This window comes from Pieris rapae, chromosome 17 (assembly GCF_905147795.1).
Source record: "Pieris rapae chromosome 17, ilPieRapa1.1, whole genome shotgun sequence".
NCBI lineage: Eukaryota > Metazoa > Arthropoda > Insecta > Lepidoptera > Pieridae > Pieris > Pieris rapae.
Window position 1 is genome coordinate 8,082,806 of NC_059525.1, and position 18,094 is coordinate 8,100,899.

At 31.3% G+C, this 18,094-nt stretch overlaps 1 protein-coding gene across 1 annotated transcript in view; it reads left to right on the forward strand.

Moving 5' to 3' along the window:
* Window positions 1–7,087: 7,087 nt before the first annotated feature.
* Window positions 7,088–18,094, forward strand: part of LOC110992515 (thrombospondin type-1 domain-containing protein 7A-like) — a 74,936-nt gene continuing 63,929 nt past the window's right edge. The window contains exon 1 of the mRNA XM_022258367.2: window positions 7,088–7,202. The gene's annotated coding sequence lies outside the window, so the exon portion shown is untranslated. The remainder of the gene's footprint in view (window positions 7,203–18,094) is intronic.

The window sequence follows — 18,094 nt, forward strand, 5'->3', positions numbered from 1 at the left end:
TATGAATTTTGACAAAAATTTACATGATACGAAATTTTTTATATCTAAAGTTGAAATCATTTATTAAACCCTAAACATAACAATCAAAAATACAATATTTTATGGAAAAAATACAACAATTTATGATATCATACAATACTGCTGTGATTTAGAGAAATAGAAACAAACGGACCAATTCTTAATATCTCAAAACAGCGGTGAACATGTTTCACTTTCGCCGTAGTCATAATAAAACGGATTGATTTCAAATTTCAATTTATAGCACACATCTATTCACGTTAGATCTCTCCCACTGCAAAAAACACTGTAATCCCCAATTTTTATTGAAGCATCTTATTATATTTGGATAATAGAGCCAGTGAAGCGAATCATTCAAAATTATGGTCTACTGAACCAAGAATAAATATTATTCATTCATAATCTTCCTACAACATACGCATATCTGCCGTGATAGGAACACACACAAGCTAACATTTTACGGATTTCTATTAAGTAGTTTATACATGTATTATAATAGGTGTCTTAGGATTTTAGACCATATTCAGCTATGAAGAAGACCAGTTTAAACATTTATAATATGTTATCAATTAAGTGAATTTATAGATAATATTCGAGTTCAAATAGTAATCAAACAAAATGCAATAGCGCCGTATGCATCCAATTTCGCTGGCTGTGAAAGGATCTTGGAAAACCAGACAAAAAGTAATCGCAGTGCATGAAGCAAGGAAACTCGATAGCCCCGGCATTTGATTAACAGCAAATCGTTTGTTCCTTTACTAAATCGATTTTCTTCTCTACTTCCTTCTTGCATTTTGTATAGCTTCAACAGTTACAGCCACTAGAGGAACAGAAAGCGTAGGTAAGATCGATAGAAGGCAGAAATTTCGTCTTTGTATTATTACAATTAAACTTATAAATCTTTCTGTAAAACCAATCAGTATATAAATAAAAATAATATCTGATTCGCACTGACAATATAAATCAATAACAATACAATCTTTAAGGTCTGTTTTTGTATGTTTCGTGAGCATTTGGTTTGTTCTTATGCCGCATTTACATTCAGCCGTAGTGAGCAGGGAAGTGGGCAGGACGAGTGTGTAAACGCGATACTTCGTCGTAAGTACGGCTCACTCAATACGGCTGAATGTAAATGCGGTATTAGGCAACTGATCAGTCTGATCAGTCTTGCTTGATACAGGCCGTCAAGTTTTTGGGTCTCAGGCATTGTTCATAGCCATGTTTTCCTTCACGAGGGATTGTCTAATGCGCGTAGACATAAAAGTCTATTTGTACACAACCTGTGATCAAGCATTTAACAATTTATGAGAGTCGCACTGAAATCACTAATCCCACACTGCGCACATTCATAATGTGCTATACCCAAATATTGGAATATGATATCTTTATAACGGATTGCAAAATATGTTAACAAAACTTGAAGACCGCTGAAACAATTGAAGTAATTTTTTATTTTATTTATTCTTAGAACGCTGAGGAAGGTTTCTAAGAAAAGAAAAGAATTGAAAAAAAAAGTTTTTATATAGGTTTTTATTTCGGATAAGTAAACAATCTCTATGGGCACTGTAGCGTGGTATGTAGGGTATACTTACCACGCTACAGTGCCCATAGAGATTATCTGCGTCTACTCGAAATAAATTCACAAATTGAAACTCAATTTTCTAAGCATGAAACTACTAAGCACTCAATCGCAGCCATTCGTTTTACATGTATATAATATTCTGTTAAGAATCCTACAAACAATTGGGAAGGTGTTTGAACATTCAACACAAAGTAAGGCGTTGTAAATTTTTAACGAGGCAAGTGTGAGAGCTCACTCAAGAGAGCACCTGTGCAGCCTGATCGATACGTGAAGCATTCGTGTCCTTATTCATTTTACGAACTATTGTTCCAGATATGAAGGTGCAATTTAAGTTTTAAGTGATAAAATATCGCATAAGTTATCGAATAACAATAAATATTGAATTTGATATGTTTTGTATGTATCACAAATATAATAACTAAAATATATTATTAAAAGGAGTCCCTTTAGGCAAGGTTCCGAAGTTACTGGCAGCGTTCCCCCACACTAGAGAAATTCTTTGTCCGTGGTAGCTACCAACTCTTCGATCTCCTGTGATGTCGACTTACTTTTTTGATATTTTCCTAAAAAGCCTTATAGCGCTAGGACCCCACGGACCGAGAGTCTTGACACCGAATGGGACAAAATCATAATCAGAGCCTAGACCCCTGTATTTGCAGTCTTAAGCCGCAAAATAACATAAAACACTTTTAGAATAACAAAAAAATAACCCATATTATTATTTAAATTAAAATAGCCCTTATTCAAGTACTATAATTTTAAGTTACTTAGTTTATTTTATTGATAAGTTTAATAGTTTAATAAAACCACGATCCTCAAAATTCACCACTTGTCTATCTTCACTACTCTTTCCATTCTTTTACCACTATCACTTTTATTTCATTGCTTTTTTATTTTAGCCGAGACTTAATTGCCAGTTCTTCTCTTCCGTTCTATGCTCTAAATTTGGGAACTGACAGAAAATTTAGAATTTCCATTTCTTTTTGACGTCCGTTAGTGTACATTGTGTTACCTTAATTAATAATTAAATGATTTTGATTTGATCCATGTTTCTGTTGGAAATCTTTTAAAATATTAGCCTTTATAGTTTGTCTCCTTACTGGTGTCTTCATTCGAGAACAATCGATCCCATCCCCAATTATACGCAGGATCCTGCCGCATTTAGGCCACCAGCAGAGTCTTCACTTCAAGCCTCATTTTACTTTCATATAAACTTTATAACATGGGTATAATAATTTACTAAAAATCATTTTTAACTAAAGTAATCAAGAAATCAGTCTCTTTTCGTCGGTCATATTCCAGACACATATGTTCGTATATCGTACTATCAACAGAGACAACAACAGCGGCCCCGTGTTGTTAGAACTACAAAGGCTGTTAATAAAGCGATAATTTGTCAAAACCCCATTAGCAAAAAATCTTATCGCGAGAAATGAATATTCCCGCTAGAACACGCGTATTGTAAAACAAGACCTGAAGCTCGAAGCTCGGTCCTTATCGTCGATATACAGGACATGCTCTAATCAATCTTTACAATTAAAGAGAGTGGATCGATCAAAACGCCTCTCACCAATACACTTTTTTTTTTAATATGCCATCGACTTTCCAGCAGATTCTGAACGAATTACTTAAGCCCGGGCCTGAAACCAACGTTCCGGTCTTTAAGAGCTGAAGACTGGCCCTCATCTAGCGACTAGCCCAAACCCCAACTCTTTAGATTTCAAATTATGGTCAGTTTTAGAGGACATTGCCTCTTAAACTCTAAGACAGAGAAAAGGCTCTAAACGACACGACGACATTGATTATCTTAAAAAATCTGTGGAGCAGTGGCGAAGTTTCCCTAGAAAACAGTGCGTAAATCCATAGATTTGTAGCTGAACAAAGCCAAAGGTGGCCATTTCGATAGAATATTTTTAATATATTTTGCTGGGACTTTAATCAATATGTAGGTAAACATTTCAATAATATTACGTTACTTAATTTGAAATAACAATGCTGTAAAATTGTGACAGAACTTCAGCCTGGATTAGGTATATGCGTAAGTGTTTTATGATAGAAATGAAACTTTACATAGGCGATTATTTTAATAACGCTACACAAATTCACATGGGTTCATACAAGAGATAATTTTGGGAAAGAACTATCAAATATTACAAGACAATAAATTACACGCGACACCACTTTTTCAGCGAACGCTGTAAGACACCGTTATTGATTGACGGAGCTAATGCGTTCTGATTGGTCCAGAAGTTATTGCCCCGCTTATGTTTAGGGAAACAGGGAAATAGGCGCTATGAATCCGGACAAAATCGCCGAAATATTTCCATAACGAAAGGGCTTTTAGGATAAAAAGGATTCTCGTCGTCTCGTCGTTTATTTAGGCACGATCATTATGCTGTTTTTGTTTTGATTAATTCAATTGGTCATTTATATGTGACTATTTAGTATTATACTCTAAGACTCCGACGTCAATAATAGTTTATTTGTGTAAAATATTTAACTTTCATATTCATACTAATATTCTTATATATATTAATGTGTTTTATAACAGTCTGCCAACTTACCTTAACATTATTTATCATGTTCTTAATGAGGTTTCAGTTTTGTTTATTATTGTTATTGTTATATTTTTCATTTTGATTAATTTTTAGTTATTTTCATTATTGTTTTCTTATGCGGTTGTTGGTTTGATTTTTTTCCTTTGACAGATTGCTTTTAATCTAATGTAATTGATGTGTATGTGTGTGAAATTTGTGAAGCCATATTTTTGTATTGTTTTAGAACGTATAAATAAATAATTTTGGCTCGAGACAGGCTCCAGAAGATAAATTACTTCGTATTATCATATGGATTTTTTTTCGTTTTTACATACGAAATAAGAGAATTATCACTAAATAACTTCCAAACTGTCATTACAAGTAAATTACTCAATAATGCTTTTTATAAGTTAGACGTTCAAACAATTTGCATGACTCAAACTTAGCGATTAAAAAGAGTGGCTGAGAGTTTCTTATCCGCTGTACGCCCTTGACTTGCGAACCGCTAGGAAATGTAAAATTTTATTTTTTATTTTATTTTATTTTTTGTACTCCTACAGCTAACACAAAACACATATAATATCAAACAAATACACCGAGAACATAGCCACAGATGGAATACATGATATGTTATAACTAAAAAGATTTACAAAAAGGAACAAACAAACAAAGTATTCAATACAATTAACTAACTGATTAAATTTAATTAACTAAGCCTAAAATTAGAATCAATTTAACATAATATTATCTATTGATGTTCATAAGTATACTTATCTACCAATATGTAAATAAACAAATGAGGAAATAGAAAACAATAATTTTGTCTTATATGTAGCGATTGAAGCGAATTCCTTTTAAATTCACGTAAAAATGCAACACATGGACCCGATATTCCAAAGTATTACTCAGTTCGCCGTTGAGTTAGATTAATGTACGTATTCGTGAAATATTGCGTTTGCCTTCCCCTTAATAACTCTTGTTGTTATCAAAAATTCATCTTTATTGTTAGATGAAAACGTTTTAAAGAAATTAGTTGTTTATTAATGTTATATATGTCACGCACAACGGACCTATTAAGAGTCTAATTGCGGAAACGGAGTCCCCCACATACATACAATGGTATATATGATAGGAACCAGTGAAGCCATTTTAACTAACATTTTATATTCCCGTATTAAGAGACTTAAAAATTAATTTATTCAATTAATGAAAATTTTATAAAATAAATCAGTGGCGCTTCATACTTTTTAGGTTTGGACCTCAGATTTCTGTATCTGTTTATTGATCATTTGTAAACCTTATAGGTTCTTTTAAGTCTTCTCTGCCCGACATAAGCCGTCGACTTTTTCAGTCAATGCAAGTCGGTTCCGTCACCGTTCGAGCGAATGCTCACATATATGTGCACATATATGGAAAGCCATTGATGCACAGCCGGGGATCCAGCCTACAACCTCGCCATGAGAGTCTCACGCTGAAGCCACTAGGCCAATACTGCTATTGAAGACAAAATTGTTTATACCACTTAAACACATGGAAAATCTATGAAGAATTATTTTTCATTCTGATGTTTATTTATATATTCTGTGAAAAGATCTTTATAAGTATTATGTTAAATTTTTTGACTTAAATACTCATCTCAATTCCGATTTTAGTTATTGGAGAACCGAGTTCGAAAAATAATAACGAAAAGTTCTTATTATCTGTTTAATATGCTCTAAAACAAATTTATACACAGTATTTTATATATTTTAATATGTTGTAACACACGTTATAATTTTTTCGACATCAAGTGGGGGCTAAGAATAAGCAAATCCGTTTGTCATCTACATTTAATTTCGAAAATACGCTTTAAGAATCGAATCGAAATTCGCACTTTGCGATTTAGATTCACTGAAGTAGGATAGCCTAAGATATAGCAGGTAGGTACCTATATGTGCCATTATTTGTTTGACTTCATAGAATTAATCAAACTCAAAATATCTTTATTCATATAGCAAGCAGTAAACAAGTACACTTATGAACGTCAAAAAAAAATTAAATTAATTGTAAATTTGATTATTAATTTACTTTAAACAAGGGCTTTGAATTTATTTAGTGATAGTCTCTAATTTCGCTTGGGAGTTTGTTGTAAAAAACGAATACAATTTCAATATAAGGAGTGGTTTATCTTCTGGAACCTGGTTGGTCGTACACTCAATTTCTATTTCGCGTATTTTTTGGTGAAAGTTACGATTTCTTTTAAAATCGTTTACATTTTTTGAACATACAACAAGGCTTCAAGAATATATTGACCGGATAGTAAATCGAAAGCGAATAATAAATATATTCGAATAGCTGTGTTAACAAATATTATAGAACTAGCTAACATTAAAGCAAGCTAACAGGTAGATTTTAACATCATTAAGAAGTCATTTAATGAGTTTCACGGACTGTGAGGGATCGGACTAATCACAAAATGATCTGAATCCTCTCTAGGCAAAACAAAGGTCTGCAAAGGGCGAGCGGTTTCCGGATGGAGCGCGCAGTATCGAATCCCACCCCTCGAACATAGAGTGTGGGAAAACAGATATGTTTTGTGTAGTATTTGATAAACGTGTACGTCGATTGAAGATGAGTACCGCGTAAATAACTGCATGCTTTTATAGAAGACGTTTTTCTTGAGAGATCTGTAGTTATATGTTCTTGAGACCATCGATTTTTCTTGAGAAATCTGTTATTATATCTTCTTGAGATGATCGAACGAACTGAAAAAAATATGGAACAGTTAGTATATTATCCTACGGTCTTCGTATCATTTATTAATGAATATGTTGCAAGATATTGGAAAGGCTATACACTAGTCACGTTACAATTGTCGTGTCTTGATCTCTGAAAAGTACACCTGACTTCAGGCTTTTAGTCTTTGCCAGAACGACGCAGGGAGCCTTCAGTGGTCAGTGTTCTACGCGTCGCGGAGGCACACACACGTTTACATAAACATAACATAATACATACTATGCTAGTTTAATGTGTTTTGTGTTAACTAGTATGTACGTGGAAGGTTAGGTGACACTACATATTCCCAGGTAAGTTATAACTCTTTATTTATAAGCTCAGTTTGTATACCCATACAGGCCCACAGTAATTAGTTGTTTAAATTTCAACAGCGTTGTGTTTAACGGGGAATATAAATGTATACATTATACAATAATTCTTAAAGGTTTTTTTTATGTTTTTGTTGTATGATTATAATGTTCTTAATTTCACTACGGATACCGTAATTAACATATGTGTCATCAATCAGATATTTTATAATTTAGTAATGATTTTATTGACTTTATACAACCTTTTTGAATATTTTAATAACTTATATATTTATTAACGTATCGAGATGTTATCCTAGAGTAATGAGGATTAAACTTAAATGTATTTAGATACGCAACAAGTAAATATATACACTTGTTACAATAACGATGTAACTCAAGGCTCTATTTATAAACGGATCGATTGGGTTTGTTATCCTAAGTAGGGTTGAACTTTATCCTTTACAGATAAACTCTACATAGTGTGTAATATTATTGAAACTCTTTTACATTTGTACTGTAAAACTAATAGCACAAAACAACTGAATGTGCTATCTTCATATCATCAATACATCAAAACTATTTCTTAGTCAATAAATTAATTATAAATAATTGACTAAGAAACTATTACTATTATTATTACTTTAAGACTATTTTATATGTCTATGAAAGAATAAACACAAAGGCATTAAAACCTTTTTAGTAAATTTATCTCAGATTTCTGAATCTGTATTATGATCATTTGTCAATCTAATTGACACACGCCGTTGCCTTTTTGGGTCTAAGGCAGGCCGATTTCCATGATGTTTTCTTTTAACGTTCGTACAAATATGGAGTCATATTACCTTCGGCTTTATAATAAATGTAGATAATCATCCATACCAGATTTTTTTTTTAAATTAATTCCGAGAGAGGAAATTATAATTTTAAAAAAAAATGTTCTTAGGATTGTATTCCGGAATAAACGAAAAGGAAACGGAAAGGTATATAGTTCATAAAGGTAGACTAAGTAAAAAATTATATTATTACAAAACAAAGCGAGATACTAAATCCCACTACAATCGAGCATAAAACTTATACGTTATAATTTGTCTACTTAAAAGTTTAATTAAATCTAGTACCTTCTATACAGATTAAGGAATTCTCTTACACAATTTCCTTTATAAAGAGAAGTGATTTGCAAAGTCGCTTCATTAAGCACAATGCGATTATGCGCCAATCCAATTTTTCCTCATTTAATTAACCGTGAATTGAGTATAAATCATTTGTTCAACAGAATAAAACTATTTTTTAATATGATTCACAATGTAGATTTTTAGACCCTCCCTTAGTGGGACAAATGCAACTTTCTATGTTATATTTATCAGTTATTTTTATGACTAACGTCTTTTCTCTGACCCGTTGTCGACTTTCTGAGTAAACAAGTGTTGATTTCTTTCATGAAAAGTACACTGGAGCCAAATTCCTCAGGATTAGCCCTAACTTCTCGCTTAGTCACTAGGAAAATCTATTATCTTTTAATCACATTATGTTGTAATCCGATTGCTAACTAGGGTTTCAGGTCCATGACCCTATGGATGAAAAGAGTGGCGAAGAGTATATTGCCAGTTCTTCTTACTCTTAAGATCTGACAGTTAATGTAAAATTAGAAGCATTTATTATGTGTTTACGTCTGTATAAGTGTACATTTATTACTTAAATAAATAATTTGAATTTGAATATGTGTTTACTTAAATTTTAGTTCCAGCTCAATTACAATCTGTAATTGCAAACATATTTATTTTTATTTTACATTTCTAAACGAACAAGACTTAGCTTTAATAAATCGCAACATCTTAAATATAACTAAATTATGTTTCAAATATATTTATTGCAATAAAGCTTTATACTATTTAGATAATTTAAAGATCGTTTCAACTACTACCAGATGGTCCCAGCTTAAAATGACTGGACATTCATTTCTTAAGTATATTGAAGTGAAATAGATATGCAAGAATAATATGTAAAGAATTATTGAGAAATACTCCATGTCTTTGCGAATTATATTATAGTTACTTTATATTTTTACTCTATATTTAATATTATAGTAAATTAACAATTAAAATGTTTTTTTTATAGAACAGGAGGCAAACGGGCAGCAGGCTCACCTAATGATAAGTGATACCGCCGCCCATGGACACTCAATGCCAGAGGGCTCGCGAGTGCGTTGCCGGCCTTTTAAGAATTGGTACGCTCTTTTCTTGAAGGACCCAAAAAAAGATATTGACCAAATAAATAAAATATGTAGTCGTTCAATGTCGCATAATTTGTATATTTTTATTTTCGATCCATTGTCCATTGTCAACCATAAACAATGTTTCTCGTCTATTTTTCGCAGTACACGTTAATTGATGTGCATAGGTATTCATGAATTTCATTATATTCGAGCTGAATATTATAGCAGTATTTCTAAGACATTTAAAAAACGTTTTTAAATAAAGCAATGAACAGTTAAATTACTTAAAATGAAAGCAGTTATTACATTACGAGTTAGACACTTAGCTCCGACAATACAATTACAGTTCGGCCGTTTAATAATGCACAGCTATGACTGGGCAGTGGTTTATTAATGGTTTGCGATGGATTGGTTGAATGGTTCAATTGATTCAGATCATTAAATGAAATTATAGAATATTATAAAACTAAATAGTTGGTTTGAACGAATTTTAAGAATATTAATAATTAATCAATTAGTTTACATTCGATATCATATTTATACAGACATACTATTGACAGAGATTGAAATAATTCCATCATTTGGAGTCTGAGCACCACTAATAGAGGTGTTAATTATTTTTCAAAAATGTAATTTAATATATATAATCTCGAAAAAATTTTTTTATTGAACCGAAACAACGTCAGCCAAAGAACCATACAATTACTCATATATATATATCGGTCTTTAGTAATTAATTCTTTTACTCGTTCTACAATCGATAAGGGGCGTTATGCTACGACGTAGACACTTCTCTACGACGTAGCCTTCTGCTTGGCTTTTGCTATGTAATAAGAATGTAGTGCAAGAGCACACTCTTCAGATTTACACTACTACAAATATTTGTAAATTCAAATTTAAACATTAAATAATAAGTAAAATCTCATTAAGAACATAACAACATGCGCTTCAACGAGACAATGCACTACTATAAACGCTTATTAATTAAATGTATATTAAAATACTTAGTAAAAAAAGTACAACAATAGACAAGAAACAGACGAAGTATTAGATAAGAGTACATGATTTTTCCCAGCTACACAAAAAAAAAACAACCAGCATGAAAAAAAACTTAAGATAAGTTCTTGTGTTTTTGTTTTGTATATACTTATAATAAAGACTCCATTTTTGATATCCCTTTAGTACATACAACATTCCTATTATACAGAATGAGATTTATAATCAAATTATAATTATGAATGCATTTTTTTACTTTTTTTACCAAGTCATTTTGTATATTCATCAAAAATTTAAAGCGAAATGGAAATTGCTTGTATTTTATATCAGAGTTTATATAAAAGACCAATCAATGCATAAAACTATTTTTCAATGCGACCGATATTTGAAAAATTTACAAAAACATATTCGGTGCGCGACGATAATCTACATAAAAATTGATGAGTTTTCATAAAAACAGTCCAGTTTTTGGGAATACGTTTCGCTTTATAGATGCAATAATTAAAATATTTTCAAATTGCTAAATGGTAAATGCACCCACAAAGTTACGTCATTCTTTTTATCAGTTCAAAAATAGATTACGTACCTACTCTAACTCTATAATCTCTTCAAGGAAGACATGTGCAACAATTTACAAGAACCTATCTTAAATGGAAATTTAAAGCCATAGTACAAACAATACTTAAAATTCAATAGATATCGTAATAAAGAAGCAATACAGTTCTGTATAGGAATCCTAAGAAAAGCTCCGTATACTATGTTTACTATGTGTAAATAATTCTTTATGCATTGTTCGAAGTGCGTTTTATCGATACTAGTAAGTAATAAACCAAATTACGATACGTACTGCAATCATACTGACGTACAAATAAATTACCTTAATTGTATAGTTTACGCCTTCGATACTTTATATCATTACTGGCCAACGCGCTTTTTAAATAGTAATACTACTAAGTAACAATATATGTATATGTAATCGATAAAAAAACTTAGTAAGTACGTGATCAGCCTGTCCTGACACACGTAGACTTTTTGGATCTCAGGCAAGTCGGTTTCCTTACGATTTTACACTTCACCGTTCGACAAAATGTTGATGACGCACATAAAAAATTATTCAGAGGATGAGAGTCAACACTGAAGCCACTAGGCACAACATGTACACCTTCGAATAAATTTTCCACTGATTAAATATGCAAAATCTGGTTTTCATTTTTATCAATTCAAAATGTAAATCATTTAGTTATGAACGTGCCTCGGATGTTTATTGAAGTGTACTGAAATTACAGCCTCGATATAGCGGCTCCCTCTACGACTAATTTAGTTACGTGAATGGGTTTGATGTGCCCGTTACTAAGTGTAGGGTAAATGTTTCTGTGGAATATGCCGTGTGTATATAGACCGTTATTACTAAATGGTGGGAAGGATTAGGTACAAGTGGAAGAATTTGGAGGTGGCTTTAGATCCGTCAGAGGTCGTGTACTATATGTTAAACAAATGCATTTATAGGCATTTATTTATCATATTATTTATGTACCAGGTGTAATATATTAATAGTATTCTTTTGAGTAATATAGTATTTAACACACTCCCACACACACACATACACCCTCTCACCTTACAGGGAGAACACTTGAACACTTCACGGCATAATATAATTACTTGTTAAATGTATAATTTTTTTTTTAATTGTACGATAGGAAAAGTCCCTGGACGCGATGTCAGGGGAGTAGAATAAATAATAATTAAAAAGAAAAAAAAAATAGTTCATGGAAATCGTGTGTGGTTTTGGTCGAGTTTTTTTGACATTAAAGTTTTTGACGACAACATAAATTCCAAGTACATAGTATAAGACAGTCCTCTCAGTTATATTAAAATATAAACGATAATTTACACAATATTATTTAGTTTTACTATATTTACAAAATTTTATTGAAATAATAATATAAAGAAAAGTGATAAATAGTTAACTATCCTTGACAACAGCCGGGGATTGTTATAATATTTATAAAATGTACGAAAATTAATACGAATTTCACGAAAAACAAGGGAAACTACATATATATTAGTGGTTTGTATGTAACTAAGTCATCAAGCAGTGTGGTTGAGGAACTTACCGCTCATTACGCTCGAATAACCGCCATTTTGTTCTAGGGTTGCAATCATGGTTTGACCTACTACACTATTAATCGCTTTGTTATACGAGAACCATTATGCTGTTGTATTGAAAGAAATTCTTTAACAGAAAGTATGTTACTTAACGTATTAATTAGTCTACTGTATTGAAATATTTTGTTAGATAAAGCATGAAAGTTTTTAACAGGTACAACTAAAAGCCGTTGGCGAACAGCTGGAGTTTGAACGTATCATGTACTCCTCATGGTTGAAAATCGCACATTTAATCACTACGTTAAAACTGTTATATGTGCAAAAATTAAATCTAAGTTCGAAAAACTTATTAAAACCCCTTTAGATTCGCAAGAGTTTTAATGAAAACAGGACTCGTTACATGCCAAAAGATGTTTTAATGAACATCTCTAAAAAGATTCAGAACGAAGTTTTAAAATAGTTTAAAAAAATTTACTACTTCAATTATTTGCTAGAAAAAGTTTGTGATTATCGTAAAAACTAATTGTATGTGTATTTAGTACCTAACGCATTAAAATAATAAAAAAACATAGTCATCATTTCCGCTTCTTGTTTAATCCTAAAAAGTTTTAATTAATCTTGCTAATTTACGAAGTTTTTAAAATTAATTTACATTGTGTGTAATGAGTATGCAAAAGAATTATTAAAACCATAAAGATGCTTCTAAATGTTATTGTAATGCTGTAAGCCAAAGGCTTCTAAAAAGGAAACACAATTTTAAACAATTGTCTTTATTTAAATGTCTACTGGAAAATTACACAAAGCACAAATAATTTCTTATTACAAGACAGTAAGGTTAAACAATTATCACTGTACGAAATATTTGGAAATAATATTTTGTAAAGTTTTAAATTCGATGCTTACATTTCTGATAACAGTCATATGTGAAATCAACCAGCCATCGTTTCAGCCCTACGGTTGATGTTCGCGATGAGAGCCCTTTAGTGAAGGGGTCCTGCCATTCTCGCCATTCTCCGCCAGTTTGCAACCACTCGACCTCACCACGAATTAAAAACTAGAACCTCTTTTTGTCGTAATTAAGCTCTATTGTTTATGGCCATTTTTATTCTGAATATTCTGCGGATTCTAATTTAGAATGCCTAGAAAATAGAACGTTTTACGAGCTTGCGTCATACTCGTGTTGTTTTTATTATTGTTTACGATTTGGTTAAACAATAGAACTTACTGCATCCGCCTTTGGAGAACTTGGCGTTTTTAGTTTCGATTCTCGGTAAAACAATTTTTGGATAGGCGAACCAATCACTATAAAAACTCTCCTGCTCCTGCCCTATTGGGCTTTAAACCAAATTAGTACTAAAATTCAAACAGTTGGTTTGTAAAATATTAACATAATTTATCTTTAACATTACAGTTCAAGTAATTATTCATTCTTATTTTGTATTTGTAGCCATTAACAAAAGCGACATACCATACGACCTACGCTTTATTTTCGGCTTTTACGCAGATGTGAGTTCATCAACTAATAAAACTTGATATTTCCTGAAGGAAATTCTATTTCAGAAGAGATTTTCCCATTTTCCCACAATATCTCCGAGTTTGTTTGACGTCTGAAAGCCAGTGACTGGATTTTATGCGAAACTAATTTAATTGAAATGTCATTTAGGTACATTCCAACTTTGTAACTTTATTTGAAAAGGATTATATAAATTTCTTTGTTCTTACCAAAAATTTAGAAAAATAAACTATTGTCTCTGGTATTCGAATCTAGTACGCCTGTTATACTAATATTACACAAGAGATACTTATACGATTTATTAATTATTGAAGTGAAACGTCTTTATATATCACATATTTCTGTCTCATATTTCCGTTACGCGCTATCTTAAACAATATATTTCAGTTACCATAAGCCCAGTAATAATCTTAGTAGTAATAAGGTAAATAAAATAATTGAATTTTTGTATTCATATTTATGATAATAAAAACCTTTTGTTAAACTTTATCTAATTTAACTTTGTTTAACCAATTTCTGTAAAGTTGCATACAGTAAATCATTTTTCGAAAAATAAGTTCATAACGATGTTTCACTTCCTATGTGGTTTCACTAGTACACGCAAACATTTTTTTAAATGGGTGTAGGCTAGTGTGTAGTTCTATCACATTAGTAATGTAAAGATTATGTGGAAAATAAATAAATTAAAAAGGGCACAGAAGCGCTAAAAATAAACGGATAAAACAAAAAAAACTCAATTTTAAGAGTTTGTCCAAACTTACACGCACACACGCAATATATTCAGCTTTTTGCAAATAAAAAAATATGACAGCTTTAAATTAGAATTCTTTTCTCTCATCAATACCGGACGCTATGAAAAGAAGTCGATTTAGTTTTGGAAGTAAACTTTTTGCACTAAATGAGGCAGGCTTATTAAAAACTTTGCCCGCAATTTGTAAGCCATGAATTAAACGATAAAAAAATACGTTGCTTTGCAAAAGTTTGAGCGAGGAAATGTTTTTATTATGTCTGGGTTTTCTATTGTTCTCATTTATCAATGTTCAATTGTTCAATTATTATCCTGTCTCAAAAATAAATATTATTATGTAACAATCTATAAAGTTGAAAAAAAAACTATTATATTTGGATTTTGCTTTATTTCTGCAGATCTGTGTTTGCCAGTCGGCAAAGGTCTTCTCCAACCTTTTCCATTAATATCTTTCTTTGGCCACTCGGTTCCACATCACTCCTGCCACTTGTTTGATGTTGCCTTCCCATCTCTTTTGTGGTCTTCCTCTACTGCTTTTGCCTTTTGGTACAATTAAACTTAAGGAATATACACAGAAAAAAGATAGCAAACAAAAAATATTGATGCACTATTCCATTGCTTGATGGGAAATGGGCGGGCCACACCACTCGCATAAACAATGGCAGATTGGCAGAATGGACACGAAGAAGGTATGAAATAGCCACTTCTTGCTTTATCCTTCTGAGTAACATTATTTTGTAGCTTATAAGCTCAATCAAAACACAAACGTACTTAGAATCAAACCAAATAAATGCGATGAAAGTCGCTCTCCAACATTGCTTAGATAGATAAAAAATTTAGATGGTTAAAATTAATAAATACATAAATTACAAAGCAAATATCATAAGGCATGTAATCATCATTCCAAACAAAATATTCATTAAATTAAAAATACAATTTCTTCCTCCAAGAGAATTTTATTGCCAACCGTAAAAATGTCGTAATAAAACCGCTTCGGTGATATTTTAAAGAAAATTCTGAATTTTCTTTTTACTGTATGTTAGTTATAAAAGTGCCCATTAAAATTATGCCCTGGAATATTTTATGTAATAAGTTAATTAAATATATTAGAATACTATTTAACTAAGATTACTCACACCTTTACAGTAAGCTAAAATCAATTGTATCAATTGTATATAAAGTCTAACATACGTTTAAATAATAAATAAATAAATATTGACTTTTGAGTCTCTACTCAGAATACTATACTATTAATATTATTGGTATGGTATTCTCTTCTAATTCGCTTTTCATCCACCTGAACAAAATAGCACGGGCTATAGATATTAAATTATAATTATGTAGGAAGAGAAGTTTCAGTTCATATTTAAACAAGCTTCTAGAATAACTTTAGGAACAATGCGCAGTTTATGTATTCCGTGTACAGAATAACAAAGGCGCTCTCATTGTAGCGGTCAACAAGCCAACTTCATGTTTAACTCTGAATATTTCGAGGAAATTATGGCGAAGCTATTATAAACCTTATATGTAAGCGCTAATTATTGTGGCATTGTACAATATTAAAAGGCAACTGGTAAGATACACATAAAGGAGTATTATACGGCATTTTTGTAGCCCGCGTTTCGCTTACAAGCAAATCAATATCGTTATTTTAGTCAAATTTTATAGATTAGTGTTATATCATTAAAGATTTTTCATGTTTGTTAAGTTAAAAGGTGCCAAATTATACCCCTAAAAAAATTATTAATTTGGTAGTTTCATTTAAAATGCATCATCGCCAATTTTTCCCACAAGCCCTATTAGTATATACATTGATATTAATCACAATTAAGTAAACTTTAGGTTTGTACAAAGTTTACCTATTAAACCAAACTTGGGATGGAACCTTCGTCGGCGTTGCATTATAAATTGAAAGTTAAGGTGTAAATTGCCGGAAATTGCGCCCAGGAAATGTTAAACAATATCAATTCTGAAACGCTTTGGGATTACGAATTTGCAACTACACACTATAGGCATACGTGAGCAATTCATATCATAGAACATAATAATGTAATTCTAGTTTATTAAAATAAAATGTTACTACGCGTTTTAATATGTATAACACCGAAACGAATCTTTAAATCTATTCAATATATTTTTTACTGGTATAATAGTTGAATACTATTTTTATTGTCTGTTGTGTCTCTGTATAGGGCATGTAGAATTTTATGAGGCTAGGTCAGTTTGGCTTATATGTACGTGGTATTGTTGAAGTTTATTGTCATTAAAGTATGATAATGAAAAAGCCCGACACTTTGTAGAAACTCAAAGTCATATAGAGATAATTGAGTATAATTAATTATATTCCAACCTGGTCAAGTCCGTATTGCGTCAGTCGATTCGGTAGCTTGTGAGATATGCGTTATTTTAGGTGAAATTTAGTTTTTTTTAAATTTCATTGGAGGTCAGATCAGGAATGAACAGAATTATTGGACACCTCAATTATTCAGGTTGAATATCTACTTTTGAATCTCGAATTTGAATTTTTCATTAAATTATGCGTTTACGTGCGTTAAATGTATATAAAACCGTTTAAATAAAACTTCGTTTACACATTGAATGCTTGAACAATGGAAACAAAGTTTCGGAAACCAAAACGTTTTATGGTTAATTTTTATTAAATAAATAATTGTGTTTGAAAATAGGCATGAATATATATATAATATATATTTTCATTAAATTCGGGTGGCACTGCTACTATGTCTCCGCTCCACTCGGATCCGAGAAAAGAGCAGTTAATGTGTTAACAAATAAAAACGAATACTTATTACAATAAAATAAAAATAAATTTACTTATCCATTGATGTTATATCTTCATTTTACATATCTTATACACAATGCAGTTTCAATACCTAGTAAAACATAACTACTAAATATGAATAATTAAGCAATATAAGTTGATTAATTATTATTTTTGTGTGGATAACGTGAATAATCACTGGGAATTGAGAATCCAGATTGGCAGATACATAGTTACTTTGTATCTACGCCCTTTCTTGCGAGTTGTTAAACATAATATCGCATGAAGTCGAGGTAAATTATATCTCGTATTTAAACAATACAAAGTAGAAGTTCGGAATAACACTACAACTCATGATAAGAAACTTACCAAGTTGTGACGGTTGTTCAATTATGGCCCGCTTTCATGCAATGTTTATAAACCAATGCCTCTGCTGATAACAAGATTCATGGCGTATCTACTTAGAAGTCCTTCTAATCTTATAAATGAAACCTTTAGAATAGTAATTTGATTTACAGATAATTACACAAAGTACTAT